The sequence below is a fragment of the Myxine glutinosa genome, chromosome 1 (genome assembly GCF_964187855.1).
Source record: "Myxine glutinosa chromosome 1, kmMyxGlut1.1, whole genome shotgun sequence".
Lineage (NCBI taxonomy): Eukaryota > Metazoa > Chordata > Myxini > Myxiniformes > Myxinidae > Myxine > Myxine glutinosa.
The window spans coordinates 322,055,872-322,081,475 of record NC_136261.1 but is presented as its reverse complement, the minus strand read 5'-3'; the positions used below and the strand labels follow the sequence as shown (position 1 = coordinate 322,081,475).

General features: G+C 43.9%; 1 long non-coding RNA gene across 1 annotated transcript; it reads right to left on the bottom strand.

The window, feature by feature from the left end:
• Positions 1-14,063: 14,063 nt before the first annotated feature.
• Positions 14,064-21,271, bottom strand: LOC144889817 (uncharacterized). Its single transcript, XR_013622086.1, has 3 exons — positions 21,008-21,271; positions 16,249-16,262; positions 14,064-14,170 (listed from the first exon to the last, which is right to left on the bottom strand). It is a non-coding gene; the product is annotated as an uncharacterized LOC144889817 (long non-coding RNA).
• Positions 21,272-25,604: the final 4,333 nt, after the last annotated feature.

The window sequence follows — 25,604 nt, the reverse complement described above, 5'->3', positions numbered from 1 at the left end:
GGTTAGTAGGATTAATGGGGTGATAAAGGGACTCCAGTGCTTATCCACCCACCTGGTCCCACCCCATGGGACAATGTTTATATGCGGCGACAAGGCTTACCCCTATTTACCAAATAATTGGGGAGGCACATGTTATCTTGGTTCAGTCCTTCCTGACGTTGAGATACTGGACGAGCTAGACCCAAAGTCCTTGGACAGGCGACATAAGAGGTCAGTCATGAACGAAGATGGAACCACTAAACTACATGGGAGCCTATGGGAAAAGGTGTTTGTTAGGTTTCTTCTTCCCAGGTGCGGGCACAGCCATGAACAGCTTCCGGATAGATAAATTGGCTTTGGCCATAGAAAAGGTGGCAAACGACACCGCTACGGCTCATGACATACTATTGGACACAGTAGTTCACATGCGTACAATGGTGATGCAGAATCGGGTGGCTTTGGACATGCTCCTGGCAGAGAAAGGAGGGGTATGCAGAATAATAGAGGGAAAATGTTGCACTTACATACCTGATCCATCCGAAGGAGTGTCAGCCGCAATAGTGAGACTAAGGGAAACTAGCCACGCCCTGACGATCGATCGGATCGCGCGCGAGAACTCTTATAAATTTAGCTGGCTCACTGACTGGTTCCGGGGATGGACAGGCACTATAGTGAAGTGGTTATTGACCGCACTGGCCGTGATAATCGGGGTAGTAATTTGGGGGGCACTAATGAAATCTTTAGTCCTCCTCTGTATGAGAAAGTACTTTACAGGATGGAAAATGAAGAAGCCGCCGACAACGACTATGGTTCTGACCACAGAGGCCGTCGACCTGAATGGGTCCTTCAACAAGGCAGATGTGACCGGCGCTTCAGAAGATTGTATTGATGTTTGTGATGACTGTGATACTTGTGTTGTAAACCCCTTGCGTGAACTGGCTAACGCCTCTTATGTATTACAAGCTCACAGCTGTACACCCCCTTCCGACCCAACTATGGATCTGATTGCGATGCTGGGTCTGGCAGTCGAGGGACCCGACATGGATATCCTAGACCCGCAAGCCGACCAGGCGTCCATGGGAGACTTTGACATAAAGGAAGTCCCTCTCTTTGCTTCAAATGTTTCGGATCTCTTTGCTTCAAATGATTCGGATTTTAACGCTCTGTACCCTGACCAGGAACATGAGACACAAGATACTGACAAAATTATGTATTCCCCAGAACAGCAGCACGTGAGAGATCTCATGGGCATGATCGTTGATTAACTTCGAAGATCTGCAAGGACCGCGTCTGCAAAGGGTGGGGGGAGCAAGTTCCGCAGGGGAGGTGGCTGGCCCCCTGGCGGGGCAGAACCTCATCTGGACCAGACGCCTTCGTTGTGGATCCGAAACGTTAATGGACTTTCATGTTCTGAGCCCTCAGGTTCCAAGCACGCACCACACGACACATTCCCCAAATGCACGGGCGAGGCGCGATGGGCGCACGGTATGCCCTTGGGAGATACCCGCATTACACGATTGTCTTTCAATAAAGCCCGATGCGGCAGGTTGTCTCTTGAGATACTTTGTCTCGACGAGACAAGAGGAAGGTTAATTGTCAGGTAGCTGATTTGTTACTGCATGAGCTCTGTTATAAATGTTGTTTGCAAATGTTATTTCATAGTTAATAAAAAGGTTTTCGCTTTGCCAGTTTAAAATGAGAAATACACGCTTCATCTGTGCAGAACAGATGGCTTTGTTGTATACGTGCGTTCTTTACAGGCCAGATAGCCTTGTCGTAAAACTCTCTCCTTGGCCCGCAAACGGCGTCTCGAGCCGCGGGCAGGAATGCGGATTATATGTGTGTGAAATGTGAACCTTACGTGGGATGCTTGAATTGTAGACATAGACCTTTCCTGATAGACTGTTAAAACATTAACTATACTTCGTATAATCAAAATGACGCTTGAGTTACTCTGGATTTAAGTTTAAATAAGAAAGTGAGCTGAAAGGTACATTCAACACCTGGAACTCATCAGAACGCCCTCATACATTTTATGGCCTTATCAGGACCAGGAATGCAATCCCCCTTCAGTGAGTTATATTTCCTGTCACCTCGGAGCCTTGAAAACACATCTGGTCCGGATCCTAACGGTGCGTGCTTCACTCCTCCAAGACGAAAGGACGGATGACGGTGGGGAACATGGCCCACTGGGGATGCCGGTGGGAGGACCCTTAGCCCAGTTTCTTTGTCCTCTCGGAGTCTAGCGGAGATTCTCTGATAAAGTGTGCCTCTATATAAATGAACTGCGAATCGATGTGTCTTTAGGAAGGTTGACTTGGCATGTTGTCCTTTCATGCTGTAGATGTCTTGCTCCCTCCCAGCTGTGTACTTGGTATTTAATAAACGTTTGTCATTCTCAAACTGATGGTGGAATTCTGTTACGATCAAGGAGTCCCTCCCGACACACACACACACACACACACACACACACACACACACACACACACACACACACACACACACACACACACACACACACAGCCATACACATGCACACAGCCATACACACACACACACACACACACACACACCATACACATGCACACAGCCATACACACGCACACAGCCATACACACACACGCACACAGACATACAGGTGCACATATACCATACACAAGCACACAGACATACACACGCACAGCCATACACACGCACGTACACACACACACACACACCATACACACACACACAGCCATACAAACGCACGCACACAGCCATACACACGCACACAGCCATACACACGCACACAGCCATACACACACACAGCCATACACACGCACGCAAACACACACACACACAGCCATACACACGCACACAGCCATACACACGCACACAGCCATACACACGCACACAGCCATACACACGCACACAGCCATACACACGCACACAGCCATACACACGCACACAGCCATACACACGCACACAGCCACACACACACACACACACACACACACACACACACACACACACACACACACACACACACACACACACACCATACACATGCACACAGACATACAGGTGCACATACACACACATACACCATACACAAGCACACACATACGCTCGCACATACACACACATACACACACACACACACACACCATACACATGCACACAGCCGTACACACGCACACAGCCATACACACACACACAACCACACACACGCAAACAGCCATACACACGCACACAGCCATAAACATGCACGCAGCCATAAACACGCACACAGCCATACACACGCACACAGCCATACACACGCACACAACCATACACACGCACACAGCCATACACACGCACATACACATGTCGGGAGGGAGAAATAGGCTTCCACCACAAGGAAAGAATGACAAACGTTTATTAATACACCAAGTACACAGCTGGGAGAAGGGCTGACATCTACAGCACGAATGGACAGTATGCTACATCAGAATCATTTATCATTTGGGAAGACCCGATCCAACATTACATAAAAATCATCTTACCATTCTGTGGTTCTCCACAGAATTATGACAAGATGTGGTCTGATGTTGTCTCTTAAGAGTTTACTTACTTGAGCAAACAAATTTGGTCAGGGTGCCAGAGATAATTCACCTACTTGAGAAAATCTCAACTTCTGCATGGAAGTCACAAAAAACTTGCACACGAGGTGTGCAGGTCCCAAACACACGATCTTGACAGGTTGTGGCTCATATAAATCACTAGATTCATAGTTAAATTTACACTTCCACACAACCATCTCCCTTTTCGCACCAAGTCATGATTTGGCATGTCACAGACCACTTTGTTAGTTCTGTACAATGGGCCCTTCAGGTATACAAATCATGGTGAAATTAAACAAATTGCATTCTTTTCTTTCCTGCAAAACTCAATTTAAACCATTAGAGGTGATCATTGGCACTACTATTCTGGTCATTGAGCAAGACAAACCAGAGCTGATCATCAGGGGCGGTGTGGTTTGGTGGCAGGACCAACCCCTCGACAAGATGGCCAGGCAGAGGCCAATGAGAGGGTGACATGGCCGGGAAGATGAGCAATGACAGGAGCCATAACCATAGCCCTTTCGGAGCTTGTAAAAGGCCAGATTGGCAAGCGATTTGGTCCTCTCACTCAACTCGACTCTTCACTTGTCTCTTTTGCCAGGAGGTCTTGACTCGAATTGCTCTTGTCCAACAGGATTGTTAAGAAAGTAGATATAAAGAGGGTTTGCCAGACAGTCATTTTGGCGAGAGATAGTGAGAGTGTGAGATTTGTCAGGATTGAAGACATATGCCAAGTGTTTTCCCAGGTTGTGATTTTTTTTCCAAGGGCTGAAGAGAAGAAAGAGGCTGCAACCTGCCTGTCTGAAGGATGAGGGATGTCAAAGCAGAGAGTGCAATAATCTGCAAATAGACAAAGAGGATTTTGCAGAGAGACAGAGAGATCATTGATGAAGATGAGTAGGACTGGGCCCAGAACACTGCCTTGGGACACTGCAGTCTTGATCGGGAGATGAGATGAAAAGATTCCCCACACTTTGGCTACAAGAGTAGTGGATGTCAGTAAGCCATGTGTGGAGATAGCCTTGGAAGCCGTAAGGTAGCATACACCAGAGACAGACTTAACACGGCTCATCCAGGTTTTAGAGGCGGGAGACAAGTTTGATAGTTCATTCTTGTGCCCAAAATAAAATGAAATGTTTTCTGTGCAGCTTTTCTGTTCTTCGTGTGATCTCTAATGTTTTTATGTCTGTTTTGTGCCCACAGGGATTAGGAATTGATTCCTCTTGATTACATACTCGTTACTTGTTCATTTTTTTGTGTTAATTGTTGCATTTACACCATGAGATATTTAAATAATTTGTACAGAAATTGGGGTAACTCAAAATTGGGTGAATATGTGGAAAACTGTCCAATGTAATGTACTGCTAAAATATTTTCGGTCTTGGCTCACGTGGCTGGGAACACAGCTGCACATGACACTATTTACCGTTTATCTGTTTGTGTGGAGAAATGTGAAAAATGAAAAAGGGGAATTAATAGACAAACATATTGGTACATTGGAGGGGGTATTTATTGGGTAGCATGTTAAGTTATCGTGACCCGGACCGACATCATACCAGCTTCCTGGACCACACCACGAGACCCATGAGAGAAGGACTCGATGTATCACTCGGAGTAGGGGAGGTGCCCTTTCGAGGCTGTGTGTTCATGACAACAACAACACAACATGCATTTTAAGGCCATTTTCCCTGCTAGAGCGGGGATTAGCCTTGCGGTCCCCATGACAATCTTCTCCATCTTGCCCTATTTTCTGCATCTCTCCTTGTTAACCCCCTTGCCCGCATTTCTTCTTCCACCATCTTTAGCCAAGTCTTTCTCGGTCTTCCCCGTCCTCTACTTCCGTCTACATTCATTTCCATCACTCTTCTCAACCAGTCACTTTCATCCTTCCTCAACACATGACCAAACCATCTCAAACTGTTCCTCTTCACAGCATCAATCAAAGGCTCTATTCCCATCATTTTTCGCAATTCATCATTTGTCTTCCTCTCTCTCAACGATACTCCGCACATCCATCGAACCATTCGCATTTCCACCCTTTCCAACCTTCGTTGCTGGTCTACGTTCATTACCAATGTCTTGCTCCCATAAATCATAACACTTCTCACACATGCAGCATATACCTTTCCCTTCAGCTTCAACGACACTCCCCTCCTCATCAACACGCCACACAGTTCCTGAAACTTCTTTCATGCACATGTCACTCGAGCAACCGTTGCCGAGTCTGATCCACCTTCTCCATTCAGCATGTCTCCGAGGTAGCAAAATGTTTTCACACCTTCCAGCTTCACGCTGTCTCCAAGATCCAACTCAACATTTCCTCCATCTGCAGCTCCCTCTGTGCACACCTTACATTTTAATGCAGCTGCCACACTGGTTAATGACCCTCTCAGACCACTACATTTTTGATGAACCCACTCAGCGCACATTGTACATTGAATGGAGTTCACTCCGACACCCTTCCTGCACACAGCACAGGGCCACTTCCCAGTTCTTTCCACCTCACCACATGCCATCACCTTTGTCTTTCCGATATTCACCTTCATACCTTTTGTCTCCATACATTCCTTCCACTTGTTCATCTTTTCCTTCAGTCCATCCATACTTTCTGCAATCAACACCAGATCATCTGCATACAACAACTCCCCACAGTAAACCCTCCTTTACGTTCTGAGCCAGCACCTCCATCACAGCTACAAATAGTAGCGGACTTAGTACCGACCCCTGATGCGCTCCCACCTTCACCTCAAACGCACCACTGTTCCCGTCCTTCGTCCTTACAGCTGTGCGCGCTCTTTTGTACATTGCCATCACTACTCTGATCTACCATTCCTCCACTCCTAACTTCCTCATTGCCCATGTCAATACTTTGCGTGGAACCCTATCGAATGCTTTCTCCAGATCAACAAACCGAAGAAACAACTTCTTCCTCTTCTCCATGTACTTCTCCTGCAACTGCCTCACAATAAAAAGCACGTCTGTCGTTCCTCTTCCTGGCATAAATCCAAACTGCATTTCGTTGATCCTCACCTTCTTCCTTATCCTCCTCTCCAACACCCTTTCCAATACCTTCATTCCATGCTCCAATAACTTTATCGCTCGGTACGAGCCACACTCTAGAGGGTCGCCTTTCCCCTTGTATAGAGGGACGAGGGTACTCAGTTCCCAATCCACTGGAATGCGGCCTTCTTTCACCGCCAGATTACAGATCTCTGTTCTTGTCATAATTCAAGTTGCAGAGTTCAAGTTACAGTTGCAAATCTTGCCACGTCTTGTCATAATTCTGTGGAGAACCACAGAATGTTAAAATCATTTTTATGTAATGTTGGATCGGATCTTCCCAAATGATAAATGATTCTGTACAATATCGAATAATGATTCAGAAAATCTCGTTGCGTTATGTTTTAATGCATTCAAATATACATATAAAATGTGTTTTGTACTGAGTTCAATGAATAGGCTGCAGAAAGATATTAATTTGAAAGATATTGTTTTCAAGGCAAAGAGACAGCAGGCCCCAGATTCCAGAGAAGCCGATTCCCAGAGACAATTTTCTTCATCTGCATTTATTGTTTGCTTTGGCTAAACAAACTTGGTGAGCTGTCCTCCAGGTCAAATTAACTCAGTATGGGGTCGACAAAGAACATTGTTTGATAAGTGAGATGCAAATACCTGTAAATTATTTGGCAGGGTGGAGGGGTGTATCCCCTCCACCTTCTGGTTGCTTTAACCTGTGGGGGATGGGTTCACATGTCCCTTTCTTTCTTCCCACTTGCGATTCATCTACAAGTTGATCTTATAACTAGGTTTGGAAAAAAATTGTGTATGTTCATGTTTGTTAGAAATTTGTTTTTGAATTTGCTGTGCACCCCCAAAGCCCCCCACCTCCCCCACCGCCTGGATCTGCCCACGGCTATAACCTTCCTCAGATATAGTGACCAAAACTGCACACAATACTTGAAGGCCTTAATAAATTCCTCTGCAGCGTTAACATGACCTCTTATTTTATAACTAGCAAATTCCACCCGTCGCTTCGCTGATGGGAATACTATGAGAGGAGGTAGGGAGAGAGGGAGAGAGAGGGAGAGAGAGGGAGAGAGAGGGAGGGAGAGAGAGAGAGAGGGAGAGAGAGGGGGAGAGAGAGAGAGAGAGAGAGAGAGAGAGAGGTGGGAGAGGGAGAGGGAGAGTGAGAGACACACAGAGACACAGACAGAGACAGGTGGGATAGAGCAAATAAGAATAAAGCTTACCTTGCCATGATATTTAACCCCCTGGGGATCTTTGACTGGTCGAGGGTTAAACATGACCATCACCGCCGCGCCTCAACACAGAGCACCGTTTCCTGTGTGTTTTGTATTTTACGGCGATGGCCCCACTTCACACAGGGGTGACAAAGGTTTCATCGGCTTGAACTGTCCTTCAGAACCAGATTGCACGGACAACCGACTGAAGTACAACACAATGACTGGGAGATCGCAGGTACGGGAGGGCAGAATGTAGTCATTGCTGTTGTTTTTGCTTCTGATCTTGCTTCTCGCTGTTGAAGAGTTTCTGTTGCTCTGGATTTTTGTCATTCCTTGTTATCTTATCTGGAATTGGACTTCCAGATAAGGTATTGTCATCATGTACCATCCGTCCATCCATCTCCCATTTCGACTTTTCCGGCTAAACCGCTGAGCCGATCCGGCTGAAATTTGGCAGCAAGGTTCTGCTCCTGACTGGTAATGGGGATTACAAAGCTTATTCTGGTCACATGACTGGAAGTGTGTCAAAATAGCGGACTTATTAAATTCCTTCAAAAATCTTTTTCTCCCGATCCACCAGTCAGAATTCTACCAAATTTGGGTTACAACATTAAGCCAGGGCCCAGATAAGGTCGAGTGGTCCTATTTTGTATAATAAACTGCATCTGCCAATATTTTGCTAATGTTGGCAGATGCCAACATCTACCAATGTTGGCATCTGCCAACACTAAAGGAGAGACGATAAATAACGAAGAGGCCAGTGAACTGTCTGCAATGGCACTTTCTATCCCTTTTGATCCTGTCCCAGTCGAGGCTGCAGTTGCCCAAAGCAGTGTCTTCGGCCATGTCTTTCACTCATACACGTAATTTACCTGTCCGATGCTGTGTACAACCCTAACCTCCTTTTCCAGATGACTCCACATCATGCTGTACACTACCAAGTTCCAATGACGGGCAAACAGCAGCGCCATCAATCTGCTGATCTGGAATAGATTAGATGCTGGTTTCATAAATCAAATGTCTTTCAATCTTCGCAAATATCAGTCGCGGCATACGTAATTGGGGAAGGATTGTTAAATTAACCGACCCAACAATATTTATGGTTTGAATTTAGTTCTCACTATTACTCACAACATCTTCTGTGTAGGTACTTTATCAAGGCTGGCCGACAAAGCCAGTCACAGACAGGTCAGATCAGGTTGTTTGAATTTTAAAGTCCTTCTTTGTCATTTTTACTCTGTAATTTTAGTCATTCTTTGAAAATATTGAACTACATATTCACAATGAACAACGAACTTCTTTCCCATTCTTTTGTGTTTGCACTTCCACATCACATCCGTCTCTTCTCAATTACTTTTGCTAGCGTGACTTGGCGCGCTCCGCGCGCCTCACCACACGTCGTTTCAAAGGGGTAGGCATCTTTGACCATTTCGGTGTCTTTTGGGTCTTCATGGTGTTTTGGGTCTTCTTGGTCTTTAAGGGTATTGGTCTTCTGGGTCTTCGGGGTGTATTGGGTATTCGGGGTATTTTTGGTCTTCGGGGTCTTTTGGGTCTTCGGGGACTTCGGGGTGTTTTGGGTCTTTGGGGTGTTTTGGGTCTTTGGGTCTTCGGGGTGTTTTGGGTCTTTGGGGTGTTTTGTGTATTCGGGGTGTTTTGGGTCTTTGGGGTGTTTTGGGTATTCGGGATGTTTTGGGTCTTTGGGGTGTTTTGGGTCTTCTGGGTGTTTTGGGTATGGGTCTTCTGAGTGTATGTGTATGCATGTGTGTGGGTGTACATGTGTGTGTGTGTGTGTGTATGTGTGTGTATATATATGTGCATGTGCGTGTGTGTGTGTGTGTGTGTGTGTATGTGTACATATGTGGGTGGGTGTACGCGTGTGTGTGTATGTATGTGTGTGTGTATATATGTGTGTGTGTATAAAGGTGTGTGTATATATGTGTGTGGGTGTATGTGTGTGAGTGTGTGTATATATATATATGTGTACGTGTGTGTGTATATATGTGTGTGTATATATGTGTGTGGGTGGACGTGTGTGTGTGTGTGTGTATGTCTACACATATATATATATATATCTGTGTGTGTGTGTGTGTGTATATATGTGTGTGTATATATGTGTGTGGGTGGACGTGTGTGTGTGTGTGTGTGTGTATGTCTACATATATATATATATATATATATATATATATATATATATATATATATATATATATATATATATATATATATATATATATCTGTGTGTGTGTTTGTATATGTGTGTATACATTTGTGGGCTCTCGTGGGCTCTCAATTGGGTCTGCGTCCGGGATCTGAAAATTCCTAAATTTAGTCCGGGAAAGAATTCCCTAACATTCCCAGAATTCCCAAGTTTGGAACTTTTCCAACATTCCCAATTTTTTTCCAAAAAAAATAAATAATAATAATTAATTTTTAATAATTTAATTTTAATAATTAATTTATTAATAATTAATTTTTAGTTTTTATTTTTGTGTGAAGGTTAACAGGTGTTAACAGTAGTCACCATGGAGTTTGACGCAGGGAAATTTACAGTGACCCCTAGTGAAGCACAGTTTAGAGCGTTAGTAAAATCGGACCTCTTGAAATTGGCCAAACATTTTAACATGGAGGTCCGAACTAATATGAAGAAGGCAGAGTTGCAGACAGTGGTGATACAATCTATGGTGGGATTAAGAACATGGGAAAAGGTAGCCTGGGAGTGGTTACCAGAAGAGCAAGAAAATTTGGAGCTCTGGAAACTGGAGATGCAATTACAGAGCCAGGAAAGGGAAAAAGCAGAGGAAAGGAAAGCAGAAGAGAGCAGAGAAGAGAAAAAAAACAGAGGAAAGGAGAGTGGAAAGAGAACTCCAGGAAAGGTTAGAAGAGAAAAAAAAACAGAGGAAAGGAGAGTGGAAAGAGAACTCCAGGAAAGGTTAAAAGTACAGGAAAGAGAACACCAGGAAAGGTTAGAAGAGAAAAAAAACAGAGGAAAGGAGAGTGGAAAGAGAACTCCAGGAAAGGTTAGAAGACAAAAAAGCAGAGGAAAGGAGAGCTGCAAGAGAACTTGAAGCAGAGGAGAGAAGAGCCGAAAGGGAGTTAAAGGACCGTGAATTGGCGCGTCAGCAGGAAATTAAAGGCAAGGAGCTAGAGTTAATGAGAGAACGGGGAGAGGTACCATCCCTGCTGACTGGTTCGACACCTAGTCAGAACACCTGGGATGTTGGCAGACATGTGAGGCTGGTCCCACCCTTCAATGAAAGGGAGGTAGCCAGGTTTTTTCCACACTTTGAGAAAGTGGCTCGACAGTTAAACTGGCCTGAGGAATACTGGTCCATACTAGTGCAAAGTGTTCTGGTGGGTAAAGCTCAAGAGATTTATTCGGCTTTACCGATTGACCAATGTGCAGATTACGAGGTATTGAAGAAACGTGTTCTACTTACCTGTGTCGAGTTCTACTTACCTGTGTCGATGCATGGTCCCTTCCATCAATAAATCTTTCCTTGAAGCAAAATGCTACCGAGGACAGTACCATGGATGGTTATCAATTCCGAAGTACGCCTCAATACCTTTCTGCAATGCAAACCACACAGTTTGAAATGTTATTGGTTTAATTACAGAATTGTTACCTCTGCCACCGAATTTGGATGGAGGTTGTGTTTTCACCCCTGTCTGTCTGTCTGTGTGTTTGTCTGTCTGTCTGTGAACAGAATATCACAAAAGGTTGTGAACGGATTCGGACAAAATTTGGTGGAGTGTTTCGGTGCGTGATAAGGACGAAATGATTCAATTTTGGTGAAGATCCGGATCCGAAATATGGGGAAGGGGCTAAGAGAATGCTCTTCTATGAAATAACTATTCCAAGGGACCTGTATGGTGGTTGCCATTACTTCTCAGCGTTTTCCCAAAACCGCAGCAATATATAAATATATAAATATTATGTATAAATAAATGTCCTACCCAAGATGAGGGGACATGGCCATGGTTTTGGTTACACGAAAATTTGAATAACTATGGTTCTAAATGCGATCGAAAAGCAATGCTCGAAGCAACAAAGCCGTAAGAAAGTCAGAAGAAGTAAAATCACAAGTCCCAAACAAAAGCTCCTTCCTTTCGCATCATGATTTTAGCAAAAGGGGGAAAAAGGGAAAGTAAATACTATCCAAAAACAGAGAAAAAGTAAATACCTGAAACAATGTCATTCTTCGTCGGTTTGCGCAGCAATTGTAGGCTGATTAAAACAATGTGGATTGTGGTGAAGGAGATTGGGAGAGAGAGAGGGGCAGGTGGGTGAGTCAGTCATATCAAATCAAATCGATTCAAAGCATAATTTAAAATGGACCTCAAAATTCGTATTGATACATGAAACATAATTGGGGAAAAAATCCAAAAATGAGAATGTTATTTGAGAATTTATCGATATGTTAAAGTGAAAGTGAAACTGGCATTAGATGCATTAAATGTAAATCCTTTAAACGGTGAAAGTGGCATAAGTGATGGAATTTGCACTGAAAAAAGGGCATCATAGTTATTCTTACCCCGAATAACGAAGCACATTGCTACCACAAGAAGAACATAAAATAAGATGCGCCTCCAGCCGGGGATGTACGAAAAAAATCTGCAAAGCACACCACACAGTTTGGAATGTTATTGCTTATATTTACAGGATTGTCCAACTTGTACGTGTAAACTGTACATGTGCCAGTGCTCACGACCTCGGCCGCCGGATCACATACCATTCACCTCGGTTAAAGGAAGTGTCCACTCTCCAGACAGCCCAGAGCACACTATGTCCAAGTGGCAAGCATGAGTTTTACCAACGTAGGAAGCACAACTTTATTCAAATCAGGTCATCAATATTCATGTCGCATCGGGGAAACTTGGCCCCATGCGTGACTGCACGTCCAAGCCGATAATATTATTTTGTCATCTATCTTCTTCTATCTATCTATCTATAATTCCAGTAATCTCTGTGTGTCTGTGACCGCTGTTTCTCGACAACCACGGGTCCGATATACTTGAAACTTGCCAGGTATATTGCTGGGGACCTGAGGATGTGCCTTTTCAAGGTTTCATATTAATCGGAGAAGTAGTTACCGAGCTATGTCCAAAAAACGATTCAACCAATCAGAGAGCAGCGAGCTATCACGTGTGCCGAACGTGGCGAACAGACTCTGCCTCGGACGGCACATTTGAGAGCGTATTCATTTATTTCCCGTTGGCAAACTATGTTGGCGCTATGTTGGCGTTAAACTATGTTTTAAAACTAATTAAAACTAATTTGCGATTCTTTCGCTTTCCTGCGCGTTTGTGCACGCTATGGCGATTTCTTTACCAAACTCCGCAAGCCGTTCGCTTTGGACCAAACCATTTCATATAAATAGAGGGGGGGGGGGGGGGGGGGATTGTCACCGTACTCGCAAGCCGTTCGCTTTGGACCAAACCATTTCATGTAAATAGAGGGGGGGGGGGGGGGGATTGTCACCGTACTCGCAAGCCGTTCGCTTTGGACCAAACCATTTCATGTAAATAGAGGGGGGGGATTGTCACCGTACTCGCAAGCCGTTCGCTTTGGCTTTGCGAATGGACCAAACCATTTCATGTAAATAGAGGGGGGGGATATAATTTTAGATATATATATAGTACGGGCATGCCCTAGTGATTTAAATGTGAAGAATCACTTTAAAATTAAATAACTCTCATATCCGAATCCATATTCAGATCTTCACCAAAATCGAATATATTTGTCCCTATCAGACACCCAACCCGTCCACCAAGTTTCGTCCAAATCCGTCCACAACCTTTTGAGATATCCTGCTATGTATCGTTTTTGGCCCGATCTCCCAATGGTGAAGAATCACTTTGAAAATTCTACTAGCCGGGTCTGAATCCGGATCTTCACCAACATCTAATCATTTCGTCCTTGTCACATCCGCTACATCTCTGCCAAATGTCGTCCAAATCCGTCCACAAGTTTTTGAGATATTTTGTTCACAAACAAACAGACAAACAGACGGACATGGGTGATACCTTACCTCCATCTACCTTTGATGGCGGAGGTAACAAAGAGTGGTCAACAAACGCTTGGTGATTACACTTGGATTTACCATTATTTCAGAATGTTAAGTGATGTGGTTAGAGCACATCTCTCAATATTCCAACTCCACCTTTGTCATTCAACTATCACCCACCTCTCCTTTTCTTGACAAGAAGGCATGTCATCGTCATACATGTGCCGCCTTTTCGACACATGTCTTTTAGAGGGAGAGGTCCGAGAGCAGAGGCCATGATAGGATGGAACCTCGAAAGGCCGAAGACGGCCAAACCACACACCAGAATCGACATTTCGAACAGAGGGCTTCACAAGTGGGCCTAAAAAAACATTGGTTTTCGTTATTGCATTTAATTACACAAAGGACACAACAACAAAATTTTCATTTGGATGCCTTTCAAATCAGCAAATGAGGTAATGATGGGCAGTATCCTTTATATACTGAAGTGCGCAGGATGAGACAGCAGACAGAAGAAGACAATTACACACGCCAGACAGTTAGGGCGCAGAGGCCACAGGCATGGACAGGCCTGTTCTGCTCGCTAAGCACTGTTCTGCATTCTTACCTGCGTACAAGTGCTTTCCAATGAGACAAGAAGACTAAACTGGTTCGTACATCTCTTTATGTCACTAATTGAACGATTACAAACTGGTCAAACAAGTGGAACATGTCTTTCAATCCAGCCAAATCTCACACTCTCACTATGTCTCTGCGAATAGACCGACTGGACAACCCTCCCATCCACTTTCTCAACAATCCTCTCCAAGAAGTTCTGTTGCTCAAGCTTTTGGGTCTCATTATCTGCCATGATCTTTCCTGGGAAAACTACATTTCCAAGCTGGCCTCCAAAGCCAGTCGCCGACTGGGCATCCTCCGTCGTGCGAAGTCCTTCCTTGGCACACCTGAGCTCCTCACCACATACAAGGCTTTCATCCACAGCTCAATGGAATACTGTTGGTGCTCCTGCCTCACACCTAGATCGGCTTCATGCTGTTGAAACCAAATCTTTCAGAATCATTGGAATCTTCTGCAATGAAGCTAACTCCGAGGGCCTTTCACTCACTCACCGCAGGCAGGTTTGGTGGTCTTTCTGTCTTCTACCGATTCCTCTCCTGCCTTGCTCCCCCAGCTCTCTCTGGGCTCAGTCCCCCAAATATTCTTACAGGTTGCACAAGATCTGCCAGCAACCCTCTTATGGTTAAACTGCCAAAATCAAGACTCTCTATTCACCTTCGCTCTTTCATTCATCTTTTCTCCCACCTCTGGAACAAACTCGCTCACTCTCTTCAATCCCACTCCTCCCTCCATGTCTTTAAAACAGCTGTTCACCACCATCTCTTATCTGCCCCCATCGAAAACCTTGATCTTTTCTACCCCCGCTAATTTCACCCCAGATCCACTTTTTTGAAATTCCGACTTCTTTCCTGGAAGTCCTGGCAGTGTCCATGTGTTTTATACCTCTCCCACCCCCCCCCCCTCCCACGCACCTTCCCCCCAAGCCCTCTCCCTCCCCCAGATCTCCCTGTTCTCTAATGTTGTACTTGTGTGCTTCCGTCTCTCTCCCCATCTTGTCTCTTGCTCCCCTTATCATATTATTTTATGTCAGTTTGTTTTTATGTGATTAATGTTAGCTCTTACACGAGCCTCGATCTTGTACACACAAAAAAAAAAATATATATATATATTGTAATGCTTGCTTTGTTTTATGTTCTCATGAAACCACACCATGTATCGATTTGCATTCTGTTGATGGGCACCATTGAATGCTTTTGTATATTGTTTGGTTTGATGTTCAGTTTCTTCGAGTTTTATCATTTGGAAGTCTTATCCTTCGGCGGCTTTCCGAGATTTGGATTACCAATAAACAGCCAAAAGCTTCTGTAGGAACACAACTCCTCATTTGTTTCTGCATCTGACATCCTTCGAACAGGAAATATGACGACTTTGAAAACCCTAACAGCAGATAAGCACTTGCTGCCGCTATATGCAGAGTTGAGTGACTTAGATCGAATCCAAAGTGGTGGTAAGAGTTCAGGCTATTTGTGAAGAGGAAATGTTTGACGTCAGCCACAATAATGGATTCCAGGACGTGGCTTTCCCAAAATAAGCTTCATGGTCTCTCATTGATGGGGTCTTATGGTTTCATTCTTCTTGCATGATATTTGCCGACTTCCAGATAGACAGATAGGTGGACAAACGCAGACAGGCTTAAGAAAACAGGAGAAAGAAGAGCAAAATAACAGGATTAACATACATTTTGGAGATATCTTGATCACGGACAGACAGACAAAGGGGTGAAAGCATTTATTCCAAAAGAGAAACTACCGATGTCTAAATGGAAACAAAAATGCAGTTTCAAGACAACGTCATCGACCCCCATTAAACAATCCATCTTACCTCGAAGTGAAGCACTGAAAAGGGAAGGCCGATGAAGGTGATCGAGGATTGCAAAGGGGAGAAAAGATGGAAACATGAATAACCAACAATATGAAGAATCGTTTTTGTAGCTCTATATATTAAGCACTATCAAATGTACCCGGCGCCACCCAGGATCTAATGTACATCTGTTGAACTGAGATAGAGAGAGAGATAGAGAGATAGAGAGATAGAGAGATAGAGAGAGAGAGAGAGAGAGAGAGAGAGATAGAGAGAGATAGAGAGAGAGAGAGAGAGAGAGAGAGATAGAGAGAGATAGAGAGATAGAGAGAGATAGAGAGAGATAGAGAGAGAGAGAGAGAGAGAGAGAGAGAGAGAGAGAGAGAGAGAGAGAGAGAGAGAGAGAGAAAAAGAGAGAGAGAGAGAGAGAGAGAGAGAGAGAGAGAGAGAGAGAGAGAGAGAGAGAGAGAGACTGACTGACTGTTTCTTCCTTTTATTACAAAAGTGAAAAGGATCAGTTATGTACAGTCACAGGGAGAAAACACAATAACTAAAATGGTTTCAAAGAGAAATTATCAACAAATCGTCATCAAGTTCACACATGACATCATTAAAAACCCATTTTTCTTTAAGCAATGTTAAATTCTTGTTCATTTTTAAAAAAACGGTACTCCAGTTTTAATCTTGCACTTGAAGGTGAGCAATACATCACGTGAAGAACCAGAAAGGTTTCTCTTTTTTTTCTTCCTGGACTTGTAAATTGCAAACTTGGCCTGACCAATTAAAAAGTTCATTAAAGCCACATTCAGAAGGGAAGACGGTCCTAAAACACCATAAATAAAAACATTGTAATATAAAGAGAGAACTGTTCGGGATAATTTCCAACAGTAGTATGTAATAGATGAACCAAAAAATTCAATGTCAGAAGAGAGTCACAAATTTTAATTCCCGAGGAGGATAACACTCTCTGTCTTCAAGAAATACACAGCAAGAAAACAATGACCCTTATCAAACCAAGGAGAGCATGGTACAATTCACAAAAACACACAAGGAAGATTTACAACAAATCTTAGATCAAAGTCCAGAGTGAAAATCCTGGTACAGTTCACAAAAGAATGCCACACCAAACACCAGCATGCATAGAGTACAGTTAACATACAGTGTAAACATACAGAATCGACCAGCCAAGTAAAACATCCAAAGTACAGCAAACCAACATGTTACAGACCCAGTGCTAATCCTACTAACTGGACATCAGTTTCTGATTCTTATGCAATTTCAAGTGGGAGGAACAAGTGGAGGGGGGGGGGGGGGGGGAGGAGTGAAAAGAGGGGAGGGGAGCAGTAGGATTGGTTGGGCAAAGTTTGGGTGGGAGGGGACAAGGATCGGAGGAATCTTAAGAGGAGGGTGCTTCCCGCTGAGAGCAGGTTTGCATCCAAAATGATTTAATGTGGTTTTCTGCTTTCCATTGTCTCCCGCAGACCACCTCGGAGCCCCGTCTCCCTTCAAGAACATCTGAAGGTCATTCTCAGTGAAGAGGGTGTATCTTTTTACTCATTTTTGACACGACAAGAACAAAGGCCACTTACTCTATTTCAAAGCACATTTTTAAAACAATATTATCCTTAGCCACAACCAAATAATTACAGCGGGTCAATTATTATACCATATTACGAATTAACACACCAGCAACATGGGTTTTTTTGATAAGTCATGTTAAAACTTCAAAATCAATAGCTATGGCAATCCCATCCTTTCTCAATCTGCAAATCCAACTGCAATCCCACAAAAGGTGAACCCTTATTAAATACTAATAAGCTATTTTGATTCAGTGTTTAATTATCGTTCTTGTTGAGAGATTTTCCTGAGAATGCTGGCAATTTCATTAGAACTATTTATTAAATAAACTCCTAAGTAAGAAAGAAAAAAAGCGTCCGCTGACTGTCTTTACAACGGTCAGCGCAGAGTGGATTATCTCAGCGCAGAGCGGATTATCTCAGCACAGAGCGGATTATCCGTTCATTGTTTGACTCTGAGATAATTACCAAGTACTTTGCATTTCACTTACCTAGTTTCAGACTCACAATGAAAGCTTGCTCACCGAGTACATTGGTATACAACCTTAATGATCTAGTGATTGCCTAGTTAGACATTATGGCATCAGTTGTATTATATAATTATTTACAAAGAAAACAATATCTTTTATCCAATAAGACAAACTCGGTCCATCCTTACATTATTTGGAAAAAACATCCCATCTGTATTACATATTCCCTTCAGTTAGAAAAAATGATTTCGCCATGGCTATATGCGATCTGCCATTGCCTTATACTAAGAATCTGGGCCTGTCCCGGAGATAACTTGCCAACTGCAGGGAGATCGCAAAGTTTGCATGGAAACCATAAAAAAACACCCGCAGACTAGGAATAAGGGTTGAAGCTCATAAAAGTTGCTTGCTTCATAAATTTACACTTCAACAGAACCAAGTTTCACAAAGCGTTACTGGAGAAAGGTAAAAAGAAGTTGCAATCGTCCACATTCAAGGTATACTGTATATGTGGTAAAGTTTAAATGGATGCACAGAAAGGGCAAAGATTAGAATTAGCAGTAGAAAAACGGTTCAGTAAAACATTATAAGGTAAAATCCAGTGCACAAGTATCCATTGAATTAGAATATCTGCAACATACTTTGGAGTCGGCAAGAGATAAAAACTTCGCCAATTGGGACAGTTGGGGGATATTGGGGTTAAAAAAATCCCGCCATCGAAGCCTCGGTTGCTCAGAAAATATTTTAGCATACAATTTTTTTTTTTTTAAAATAAAATTGAATAAAAATTTTTTGCATATTTTTATATACGCGTTGTGCAGAGTTTTCTTTGGAAAGGAAGGGAGGGATAATGCAGTATCATCAGGGTTGTTCAGGCCAGGGGACAGATTAATTGGTGGGCTGAAGACAAGGAGTTTAGGAAAGTCACCTGCTGTTTCCTCGGGGGAAGGTACAAGTTCCTCGCAGGTACTATGATACGTTGTGAGTATCCCTTGAAGGAACCACGAGATGACCCTGACAGATTTTATTCCAGTTTTCTGTGCTAGAGCAGCAGCACTCAACCAGCAGCGACGATATGAAGCCGGAAGACCATAATCCGGCTACAGATGTCAATGAGACCTTGGCCACCTTCAGTGAGTCGTAAGTATGCCACGGCAGGTTGAAGCCAGTGTTTCCACGTTCTTTGTCGGGTTCTTGTGAAGCAACCAGAAAGCCTAGAGAGCTGCAGGTGGTCTCGTTAGTTAGGCCTGGATCCTATCTCGTTTGCCATGAAGTTGTTAGTGTCTGTGATAATCTGGTGGACTGGGAGAAGAGATCTTGGGAGACCATCGGCCTGTTCGACCACTTGTGCATGCGCAGTGTTGACGCGATCGACGCATTGGAATGTTTAACGGTACTTCGAGGCGATCTCGAGAACGAAATGGCAGTCTATAATATGCTTGAAGAACTTAATGATTTTCAGAATAAATACATTTTAAAATAACAAGCTTGTGTTCATTATTTACAAAAAAGGCCTACCAGTCCCATTGGCTCTTTAATTTCTCTCTGGACGGCGCCACAGCAGATGAGGAGGACCGCAAGGCATGAGGACACAAAAAACACCTCTATATGTGCAATCCATGCTTTTCAAAAAAATAAAATAAAACAAGTGTTACGCCTAGGTCCCCCGTCGGGGAAGTGATGTGAGTTGACAAAGTGGAACACGCAGAAAACATGCTATGATAAGATATTTCGCTCACAAGGTTAGACATATATATGGTGGCGGCCATGTTGGATTTTGACGTGGCGACCCAATTTTCAATAGCGTTCTTCCTTATGGCGAGATACACCCACACACCAAATTAGAAGTTGGTACTTCGCTTATTTTTCTGGGTACTTCGCTATATTAGAACCTCCCCATCCCTTGCAAAAATCAAATCTCTGAATCTGAGATGGCCCAATATCCAGATCTTTTCATAATATGATGGTCTACTAGTGTGCCAAATTTGGTGCTTTCCTCACAAAATGCACAATTGTTATGCTATATTTAGCTTAGCAGCCGGACTACAATTGTTTATTTGTTCTATGCTTAATTTCAAGTACATTGAGACATTAAACTGCGTAAATTTCAATAAAAACTGGAAAAATTGAGGTGTTCTGAAACTTTTGACAGGAAGTGTATATATATATATATACTGTATATATATATATATATATATATATATATATATATATATATATATATATATATATACACGTGTACATATTTATATATACACATATACACATGTATGTCGGTGCGGGTTTGTTATTGTGCAAACTCTGTTATAAATGTAGTATTAACTGTTATTCGTAGTTAATAAAAAAGGTTTTTTGCTTCGCCATATTTTAAAATGAGAAATACATGCTTCCCCTCACAAGCCAAAATGGGCCTGTCGTAAAACTCTCCTTCGGTTTGGAAACTGCGTTACGAGCCGTGGGCAGAAATGCGGACAATGTGTGAAATGTGAATCTCTATACGTGGGATGCTTGAGTTTGTATACACAGACCTTTCCTTGGTAGACTGCTATAATCATTAGTTATATTCCGTATGCTTGATTTATGATAGAATACTTGCTGGATTAAGTTTAAATGAGGATGCTCGCTGAAAGTGTATCCAACGCCTGGGATTTGTCAAACGGCTCGCAGCACATTTATGACCCCAGTTTGGGCGAGGAAAGCAAACTCCCTCCAGTGAATTACACCTCCTGTCACCTTGGAGTCTTGAAGACACATCTGGTCCCCGGAGATAACAGCGAAGTGCTTCACTCCCCTGAGGCAACAGGACGGATGTCGGTGGGGGACAACATGGCCCAGTAAAAGGACGTCGGTGGGGGCACAACTGCCCATTTTCCTTTGTCCTCGCAAACTTCAGCGGAGATTCTCTGATTAGTGTAACCCTATATAAACGAACTCTGAATCGGTGTTTCTTTAGGAAGGCTGATGTGGCACTCTGTCCATTTGTGCTGTAGAATCGGCCCTTTCTCCCAGCTGTGTACTTGGTGTTTAATAAACGTTTGTCATTCTCATCTGGTGGTGGAAGCCTATTTCTCCCCCCCCCCCCCCCCCGACATGTACACGTATATATATATATATATATATATATATATATATACATATATATATATATAAAATGCATTCAGAAAGTATTCAGACCCCTTCACTTTAAAAAAAAATTGTTATGTTGAGGTGTTCTAAAACTTTTGACATCTAGTGTGTGTATGTGTGTATATATATATATATATATATATATATATATATATATATATATATAGAGAGAGAGAGAGAGCGAGTCACGTGAAAAAGTAAGTACACCCCATGAAAAGTTTTGACTTTTTCAACATATTTCAACATACAGCTATTTGATCTTCATTTCAACAATATTGATAGATAAAGGTGATATAATATAACAAATATCATTAAAACATTTACATTTTGTAGTCCATTGTATCATTTAAAATTTAAATAAACATAAATGCAAATCTCACATGTGGAAAAAGTAAGTACACCCTTGGCTCGAATAGGTGGTATTGCCCCCTTTGGCAGAAACAACCTCAAGTAGGCATTTCTTATACCTGTTTACCAGTCTATGACATCGACTGGGAGAAATTTTTCCCACTCCTCCATGCAGAATTCTTTCAGCTGTGTGATGTTTGAGGGGTTTCTTGCATGCACAGCTTGTTTCAAATCCCCCCACAACATCTCGATGGGATTCAGATCCGGGCTTTGACTTGGACATTCCAGAACCCTCCATTTCTGGAGGGTCCGAAACCTGGCAACAACCACTGGACTACTACACGCTCAACCTCACCACACACAATGGATATTCCTACGTCAATAAATCACGCTCGGAGGGCCGAGGTGGTGGAATTGCCGTTATCCACCGTCAAGACATCAGGACCAGCCTCATCCCCATCGCCTCATCCTCATCCTTTCAACACCTGGCTTTTAAACTCTCTGGTCGCACGCAGTCAGTCATGGCTGTCGTCTACCGCCCTCCCAAACCACACCCATTATTCCTGTCTGACTTCTCCTACTTTCTGACCCAGCTATGTTCCCTCTCCCCCTCAATCCTCCTCCTTGGTGATTTCAATATCCACATGGACTCCACTGACTCCAAAATGACCACTGACTTCACTGATTTACTCACCTGCTTTAACCTCACTCAACATGTCAACTTTCCTACGCATATCCGTGGTCACATTTTGGACCTTGTCTGCTCCACTGGATTAATTTTGCACCATCTCTCTGGCTCCGACCTCACCCTCTCTGACCACTTAGCCATCACTATGACCATCAACATCCCCACCCCAGCACCAAGACATTATCGCACTATCAACTTCCGTAAGCTAAACGCTCTTTCACCTACCTCATTCTCATCCACCCTCTCTGAAAAAATGTCCACTTCTCCCTTCATTGACCTCCACACCCCTTCCGACCTCACTGACTACTACAACCACACTCTCTCCTCCTGCCTTGACCAGCTTGCGCCTGTAAAAACCAAAACAGTTTCTTTCACCCATTCTGCTCCCTGGTTTACCCCTGAACTCCGCCTGATGAAAACTCGTGCTCGCCAACTTGAAAGACTCCGCAATAAAACAGGTCTCACAGTTCACTCCCAAGCCTACAAGGACCACCTACAACACTACAAAGATGCCCTCTCCCACGCCCGCTCCGCCTACTACTCTCAAATTATCCACTCTGGCTCCGGAAACCCAAAAGCACTCTTCTCGACAATAAACAAACTCCTCCGCCCCCTGGACACCACCACCCAGTCATTCACAGTAGACAACTGCATCTCCTTCCTTTCTTTCTTCCAATGCAAAATTGACAACATCTACAACAGCTTGACCACCGCCGCACCCGCTCCCCCTCCAACCACCTGCCCCCCCTTATCCTGCCTTCCCCTGTCTCAATTCTCCCCGGTCTCCCCTACTGACCTCTCTGAACTCCTCATAGGAATGAAAACTGCCACCTGCACTCTTGACCCCATCCCCTCCAGCTTTGTCAAGGCCTCCCTTCCTGCTCTCTCTCCACTTATCATTGCAACAATAAACTCCTCCCCGTCTACAGGCATCGTCCCACCATCCCTCAAAATTGCTGCTGTTACCCCCATTCTAAAAAAACCTGGTCTAAACCCTGACACCCTAAACAACTTCAGACCCATCTCCAACCTACCCTTTCTGTCGAAAGTTTTGGAACGCGCTGCAGCCACTCAACTCAAACATCACCTCTCTGCCAATAACCTGCATGAAACATTCCAATCCGGATTCCGCTCCAACCACAGTACTGAAACTGCTCTCCTCAAAATCACCAACGACCTTCTCCTCTCCTCTGACACTGGCAACCTCAACATTCTCGTCCTCCTCGACCTCAGCGCTGCCTTTGACACCATCGATCACACCATCCTCCTCACCCGACTTGAATCCACCTTTAACATCACCGGCACTGCCCTCTCTTGGATTAAATCATACCTCTCTGACAGACGCCAGTTCATCTCCATCAATAACTGCAAATCCCCCACTGCTCCCCTCCCCCAAGCTGTCCCCCAAGGTTCAGTTCTTGGCCCCCTCCTCTTCATCCTTTACCTGTCCCCCCTTGGTCACTTGATCCGCCGTCATGGTCTCCAATTCCACTGCTTCGCCGATGACATCCAGCTTTTCATCTCCACCAAGTCTGTCTCCACCGACACCCACTCTATCCTGACAAACTGCATCTCTGAAATAAAATCCTGGCTTCAAATCAACTTCCTCAAACTTAACTGTGATAAATCTGAAATAAACATCATTGGCCCAAAAACGCTCACAAAATCAACCCATAACTTTGCCCTCAACATCGACGGTATCCCAGTATCCACCTCCCCTCTCATCCGGAATCTTGGCGTCATCTTTGACCAAACCCTCTCCTTCGACAAATACACTAAACAGATCACAAAGACAGCCTTCTTTCACCTGAAAAACATCGCCCGTCTCCGCTCATCCCTCTCCTCCACGGCTGCAGAAACCCTCATCCACGCCTTCATCACCTCCCGTCTGGACTACTGCAATAGCCTCCTCTATGGTTCACCCTCAACAATCACCAATAAACTCCAATACATTCAGAACTCAGCTGCCCGTCTACTCACCCATTCCCGGACCCGTGACCACATCACCCCCGTCCTTTACAAGCTTCACTGGCTCCCCATCTCCCAGAGAATCCAGTACAAAATCCTCCTCTTGACCTACAAAGCCCTCCATAACCTGGCCCCATCCTACCTGGCTGACCTCCTCTCCAGACACACTCCCACCCGCAATCTCCGCTCTGCTGGTACCAACCTCCTGCCCCCCCCCCCCATCCGGACCAAATTCAGATCCTGGGGGGACAGGGCCTTCTCCATCGCTGCTCCCACCCTCTGGAACTCACTACCTCACACCATCAGCGACTCCTCCTCACTCACCACATTCAAAACATCACTCAAGACCCACCTGTTCAGCACTGCATTCAACATTCAACCCACAGCATTTAACCCCTGACTATCACTTCTCCTTCTTCCTCTGACTATCACTTCTCCTTCTTCCTCCTTTTGCTTTAAATATTTCCCTATTGATTCTTGTCTTTTTGCAATTGTTGTTTTCATGTTTTGTTATGCATTATGTTTTGCACTCTGTCAAAGCGCCTTTGGGCTTCATGAAAAGCGCTATACAAAATAAATGAATTATTATTATTATTATTATTTCTTTATTTTCAGCCAATTCCTTGGTGGATTTACTGGTATGTTTAGGGTCATTGTCATGTTGCAAGGTCCACATTCGGTTGAGCTTCAACTTTCCGACAGATGGCCTCACATTATCCTCAAGCACCCTCTGGTACAATGAAGAATTCATTGTGGATTATATGGGCAATTCCACGGTTACCCACGTTACAATACATTACATGAATGCATCTATATATGTATATGTAATGTAAGTAACCGTGGAATTGCCCATATGATGGTGAGCTGCCCAGGACCTGATGCAGCAAAGCTGCCCCAAACCATAATATTTCCACCATCATGCTTTACAGTTGGTATCAGGTTCTTGTGGTCAAATGCTGTCTTTGGTTTTCACCAAACATGTCTTCTGGTACTGTGGCCAAATAGCTCTACCTTTGACTCATCTGTCCAGAGCACATTGTTCCAGAAGTGCTGGTCTTTGCCTCAGTGTTCATTGGCAAACTTTAGTCTTGCCCTGATGTTCTTTCTGGACAGCAAAGGTTTCCTCCTGGCACACCTCACATGTAGATCAAATTTGTGCAGCCTCTTTCTCATGGTAGACTCGTGCACTTTGACATCAAC